The 7,078-nt window shown below is 44.1% G+C and overlaps 1 long non-coding RNA gene across 2 annotated transcripts; it reads left to right on the forward strand.

The window, feature by feature from the left end:
- The first annotated feature begins 890 nt into the window (after positions 1–890).
- On the forward strand, positions 891–6,700 carry LOC119965636. Of its 2 annotated transcripts, none has more exons than XR_005460583.1 (3): positions 891–1,077; positions 3,654–3,849; positions 6,358–6,700. It is a non-coding gene; the product is annotated as an uncharacterized LOC119965636 (long non-coding RNA). The 2 variants fall into 2 exon arrangements; XR_005460582.1 differs by having other exon boundaries at positions 3,750–3,849.
- Positions 6,701–7,078: the final 378 nt, after the last annotated feature.

A 7,078-nucleotide genomic window follows, 5' to 3' on the forward strand; every position in this document is an offset into this window, starting at 1 on the left:
TTATTAACTTAGAGCTAAATCCAAATTAAATGACTACACTGCTGTACCTGACCTGTGATAGCACATTAAAAACACACCAAAAGCCCATGAAGCTGTCAGCATTCTGGTGTAGAATCTCCCAGGAGCATCCTTTGCTGAGTAAAACAAGCATTTTGTTGCTATTGGCCTTCTCAACGACCTACATGTGCGAGTTGGATTTTCCATTGTCACAAAGATGAAGATGGAACAAAGTAACTGGCTGCATCTGATATGCATGTTGCCCTCTTCTCCTGTGAACCTGATTGGAGTGAGATTGTGAGGACTAAGCAGGCTCCCTTTTGCATTAAAGGTAAGGGAACATGGCATGTGCCGTGAAGGGCGGCCGGCGTGGGCCACGAAGGTCGGCCAGTTGTCAAAAGTGTGTCCTGGGAAATAAGTTGGAAAAGCCCTGCCCTAAAGTCTGTGCTTGTTCAATCGGTTATTTTGTACAATATCTGTCAGAATGGCACAAAAAACCTAACACTATTTCTTCTGCAACACCATCTTTATGACACCATTTGCACCATGGCTAAGATGGGCATATAGCCAGCAGCTGAAAGCAGACCAGCTTGCTACACAAACAGGGCAGCGTGACAGGAGGAGAACAGCAGCATGCAATAATCATTGCAGGAAAACATTGTTTACAAATTGTTTACAAAACTTCAAATCAGAATGGAACATTTCCTTTGAAACTTTCCTCTTTCACATTCTAGTTCTCAGCACTTCTCCATCCATTCTGCATCACCTACAATAAGTATGTTATGCCCAACTTAACCAGCTCTGGAATTATGATAAGGTGGTAATTGAATCAAAAAGTTCAGATTATATCATGAGCTACCAAAGTGGATCTGAAGCAGCTTGGAGCATTTTGTCCTGAATCCTGAAACCTGAAGCCTTGATGTCTCTCCCTCGTCCTGTTTTTTTAATGTGTGAGAGAGCAGGGATATTCAGTCTGCCTCACGTCTTGTGCCTGCAGCAGCTGTCAGTACCAATGCCAACTGTCAGCACTCTATAATCATGATGACATCCACACAAGCAGACAGAATGACTGTGATGAAGGTACTGGAGGCTTAATGGGGAATAATAAGCAGTTGAATACGAGAACGTTCCATCTCTGGGATATATTCTAAATCCTTCGCTGCAGCTACATTATGGCTTTATCTTGATTTAAATGATTTATACAGATAGCAATATTTGATTATATGTGGATGAGTAGAGCAGCAGCAGTTTGTAATTTTAAATTATGTGGACTGAAGCTTCCCAGTCAATTCCAGCATTGAAAGTAATTTAGTGCCATATGTTTCAATATGCCTCAAATCTAAGGGCTTACTTTGGAGTGCTTTGCCTGTTGTTAATGTGGAATCCATTTTGTACATTGCAAGAATCTGCAAATACCCGTTTAACCTTTTTTGTTGCTGTTTTGGTTGGAAGAGTAATCTTGGCAAAGGCACCAGGAAAACTCCCTTTACTTTGAAAATCTGACATGGAATCTGTAATATTCCAGAATACAAATTAATATTGTAAAACTAGATAGAGCCACTTTCTAAATTTCCATCCAAAGGACTAGACCTCCAACAATGAGTGTCAGTCAAGCTTACATGCTTGAATGGAGCTTGACCCAGACTGACATTACGTTTGGCATGATGTAAAAAACATGTGCCAAGATAGGCATAAAATGGATGTCGTGGCTTTTTCATGTGTCCATTGACCTTGCCAAGAGGTAGAAGCCAAACTGGAGCTGGTGCCCCTTATGATTATTGTGGTGGGTTGACAATGGCACTCGCGTGGTTTATTGGCAGCATGCTGATTGGTGAGAATCAGGCAGCAATGATGCACTTAAAGGCAACTAAAATTTCTTAAAGGGGAGGTGCATATTGACAGTTTTGACCACTGATTTAAAAAAAAATTTAAGTACCCATATCTTTTTTTTCCAATTAAGTGGCAATTTAGCTTGGCCAATTCACCTAGCCTGAACATCTTTGGGTTGTGGGGGTGAGACCCATTCAAACTTGAATCACTGATTTGAGTTATTGCAATAGAGTGAAGATAGTGGCCAGGGCAAGTTATTTTTTTATTCTGTCCTGGTTAATGCATCGTTGGCTTGACCAGCGTTTATTGCTCATCCCTAATTACCCTTGAGGAGATGGTAATGGGCAGCCTTCTTGAACTGCTGCAGTCCATCTGGTGCAAATATACTTGCAGTTAGGAAGGATGTTCCAGGATTTTGACCCAGCAAGACTGATGGATGGTGGTTTGGAGGGCAACTTGCAGCTGATTACATTCCTATGCTTCCCTCAGCCTTCTAGGAATGTGCTGTGGAAAGGGCATTGGTGAAGTGCTGCAGTGCATCTTGTATATAGTACACACTGTTGCCGTTGAGTGCAGGTAATGAAGACAGCAAATGTTTAAGGTGGTGGATGGGGCACCAATCAAGCTGGCTGCTTTGTACTGGATGGTGTCAAACGTATTGAATGTTACTGGAGTTGTGTTGCACTCATCCAGGCAAGTGGGGAGTGTCCTATGACACTCCTGACTTGTACCTTGTAGATAGAGGGCAGACTTTAGAGAGTCAGGAAGTGAGTTACTCACAGCAGAATTCCTGGCTTCTCATCGGCTCTTGTAGCCACAGTATAGCTAGTCCAGCTCAGTTTCTGGTCAATGGTCATCCCAGGATGTTGATAACGGGGAATTCAGCAATAGTGATGTCATTGAATGTCAAGGAGAGCGGTTAGATTCTCTTTTGTTGGAGATGGTCATTGCCTGGCATTTGTGTTATATGAATGTTACTTGCCATTTCAGTTCAAGCCAAAATGTTGTCCAGGTGTTGCTGCATATGGGCTTGGACTGCTTCAGTGTCTGAGGAGTCATGAATGGTGCTGAACATTGTGCAATTATCAGTGAGAAACCACACTTAGAACTTTATGATGGAAGGAGGTCATTAATTAAGGAGCTGTAGATAGTTGGTTTAAGGACACTAACATGAGCAACTCCTGCAGCGATGTCCTGGGGCTATATAAGGTCTACTCAGACCCCAATTGGAGTATTGTGAACAGTTGTGGGCCCCATAACTAAGGAAGGATGTTCTGGCCTTGGAAAGGGTTCAGAGGAGGTTCCCATTGATCCCTGGAATGAAGAGCTTGTCATATGAGGAGCAGTTTAGGACTTTGGATCTGTACTCGTTGGAGTTTTGAGGGATGAGAGGGGATCTTATTGAAACATATAGGATATTGAGTGGCCTAGATAGAGTGAACGTGGAGAGGCTGTTTCCACTTGTAGGAAAAGCTAGAACCAGAGGACACCATCTCAGACTAAAGCGACGATCCTTTAAAACTAAGATGAGGAAGAATTTCTACAGCCAGAGGGTGGTGAATCTGTGGAACTCTTTGCCACAGAAAGCTGTGGAGGCCAAATCACTGAGTGTCTTTAAGACAGAGATAGATAGGTTCTTGATTGATAAGGGGGATCAGGGGTTATGGGAGAAGGCAGGAGAATGGGGATGAGAAACATATCAGCCATGATTGAATGGCAGAGCAGACTCAATGGGCCAAATGGCCTAATTCTGCTCCTATGTCTTATGGTCTTATGGACTGAGATGATTGACTGCCAACAATCACAGCCATCTTATTTTGTTCCAGGTATGATTCCAACCAGTGGACAGTTTTCCCGATTCTCATTGACTTCAATTTTGCCAGCGCTCCTTGATTTTCTACAACTGTACCCTTGACTTTCAGGCACCATTCTGGAGATCTTCATGGAGGATGTGACCAAGAAGAAGGAACTGCTCTTTTTAGCCAAGAGGAGGCAAATAACCCAGCAAATGTGATCCTAGAAGTAAGTTAAATAGTTGTTTGGTAGTTTGGACAGCACGGTAGCACAAGTGGATAGCACTGTGGCTTCACAGCGCCAGGGTCCCAGGTTCGATTCCCCACTGGGTCACTGTCTGTGCGGAGTTTGCACATTCTCCCCGTGTCTACCGGGTGCTCCAGTTTCCTCCCACAGTCCAAAGATGTGCAGGGTAGGTGGATTGGCCATGATAAATTGCCCTTAATGACCAAAAAGGTTAGGAGGGGTTACTGGGTTACGAGGATAGGGTGGAAGTGAGGGCTTAAGTGGGTCGGTACAGATTTGATGGGCCAAATGGCCTCCTTCTGCATTGTATGTTCTACAGAACTGAACCTGAGTAATGCTGAAGCTTTTTATCCTGGATTCCTCAGGCCAAATTTATACTGTGTGAGAAGAGAGTGCTGCTTGGTTAGCAAGTGGACTCTGATTGGCAGAGACGCTGCCATGGAAAATCCACAAGTTAACTGATAACTGAAAGTTAACTGCCAAGCTTTTTTAAAATTCAACCAAGCTGGTTGACTCTGATTGATCAAGGCATTGCCCTGGGAAATGAATCAGGAAATAGCTATTGGCTATTTTTTTTTAGTTGAAAAATGCAAATGTGTGTACATGTTCTTTCTGTTTGTAAAGGACAGGGTCCAGTGAGTTAACATATAATTTCTATCATGGGTATGTGATTCACACTGTGAGCCCGATTGATAATCTTAATTTGATTGCCAGTGTAATTCTTAACACACTCAGGATTGTTCAGCAACTTTTAAAAATTTGTCCATGGGATGAGGGCGTCGCTGGCTGGGCCAGCATTTATTGCCCGCCCTTGAGGGCATTTACGAGTCAACCACATTGCTGTGGGTCTGGAGTCACATGTAGGCCAGACCAGGTAAGTAGCATGACTCTGAGTCTCTGGATTACTAGTCCAGCGACAATACTACATCGCCACTGCCTCCCAACTGCCATCTAATGTTAGACACCATGGGGGTGATTTTCCACCTCTGTTTTTGGCAGATGGGACTGGTGGAGGGGACAGAGAATTGAGAGTCTCAAAACATTTTTATTCAGGCAGGATTTCCCTAATTCATTGTCCCTGCCCCCTCCACCAGTGACATAATGGGGTTTCCACAATGCAATGATGGGTACCCCATTTGCATTCATATGTTAAAGTACCCAATGCCGCAGCATGACATACACAGAACACAGAACAGTACAGCACAGAACAGGCCCCTCGGCCCCCGACGCTGCGCCGAGCAATGACCACCCCACTCAAACCCACGCATCCACCCCACACCCGCAACCCAACAATCCCCCCCATTAACCCTACACTACGGGCAATTTAGCATGGCCAATCCACCTAACCCGCACATCTTTGGACTGTGGGAGGAAACCGGAGCACCTGGAGGAAACCCACGCACACATGGGGAGGACGTGCAGACTCCACACAGACAGTGACCCAGCCGGGAATCGAACCTGGGACCCTGGAGCTGTGAAGCATTTATGCTAACCACCATGCTACCGTGCTGCCCAAATCACACCACTGGTGTTCCCAACGGGCTTTTACAAATGAGGAACTGATGAAACAGAACTCACCGAGGTGCACAGATAAGTACACCCTCCAGGGTAAGAAGGTAATGCCTGGGCAATGTCAGAGGGCAGTGCTGGGGGCATTTCCGGGGGGCTTCCATTGGAGATGTTTGGGTTAGGGGGATTCTGTATCCATGGGGAAGAGATGCATTCTTTAACATTGAGATGCCCTTTAAAAACGGCGCCCCAATCTGTCAGGAGCCAAGGTTGCATGTCATTGAGGGACCCGCCGCCAGGATTTCTATTTTCAGAGTGGTGAGAAATTTGGCGGGAAAAACCGGCAGAGCAGCTGGTCGGTTCACATTGTTTTCCCATCCGAGCTGACACTTCAAAAATTCCGCCCTGTGCTTTGAGTTTTGCAAGCACGGCATTTAGTCATTTGTGAAGAGCCAAAGGGACGTGCTGTTTGAAGCGGTCTGCCAGTTGTTGGGTTATATGGCCTACACACTGGCATTACACCAGCACCAAAATTCATATACCACATTACTCAATTGTGTGGTAGGCAGAATACCTGTTTGGCTTGATGGCAGCATCCTGTTAGTGGAAAACACTACTGCACAGCAGCAACACTTCACCTTTTGCTCACGTTTTTGCTCTCCTCTCATGGCATTTTGGCTTGGCGGCAACATCCTGTTTGTGAATACCACTCGTGATGCTATTGCATTGTAGCAGCACAAAACAACTAGCTTCACCTGTTGCTCAAGTGTTTGACATCAGCACTCTCTTCTCATGCAGTATACATTGTTGTTCCTTTACATGTGGTTTCCTTGACATATGTCCTGATGAGTGCAAGGTGAAAAGTTTTGACAACATGTGTCTTTTTTCAGCAATACTTAAGTCAAGTACAGTTAGTATTAGTCATCTCATATTCTTTCTACAAAACTAATTTACCCTCTCCCTCATATCCTGCCTCCATAGGATACAATGAGTGTCAATATCATGTGTTGACATCAAGCTACATCTGGCCATAGGAACAATGGAATTGCTTGACAAAGAGATGACTGAGATCCATCAACTTCAGCCACCCTCCTGGTTGCAGAATACAACAATACTGGGGTTGGTAATTAATCATAGGAAGCCATCTCTATCTTTAACAGTTAGTGCACAACAGACCTCAAGGCAAACTCCAGTGGTGGAGAGTTTTGAAAATCATAGATGCAATGACATAAATGTTCCTTCAAAGCTTGTTACATTTACTACATGTAAACTACTCATGTACTGAAGCTCAGAATGTAATATTCTAATAAAAGGCTGCATTAAACATAGCACTGTAGTATATTTTATTTCCCTTGGTGAAACATAGCACTGTAGTATATTTTATTTCCCTAGGTGAACACCAAGATGTTTCTATAGCATCCAATTGCCAGGAAATGCCAAACACCTCAAAGCATCTAGAATCTTACATTCCTATATTGGAGGGGAGCTCGTGTCACTCCAATATTTAAACGGGAGGTAGAGAGAAAGCAGGGAATTATAGACCAGTAAGCCTAACATCGGGAGTGGGGAAAATTAATGTATCCATTATCAAGGACTTTATAGCGGAACATTTAGAAAGCAGTGACAGGATCAGTGAAAGTCAGCATGGATTTATGAAGGGGAAATCATGCTTGACAAATCTGTTGGAATACAGTTGACAAAG

The sequence above is a fragment of the Scyliorhinus canicula genome, chromosome 5, assembly GCF_902713615.1.
Source record: "Scyliorhinus canicula chromosome 5, sScyCan1.1, whole genome shotgun sequence".
Lineage (NCBI taxonomy): Eukaryota > Metazoa > Chordata > Chondrichthyes > Carcharhiniformes > Scyliorhinidae > Scyliorhinus > Scyliorhinus canicula.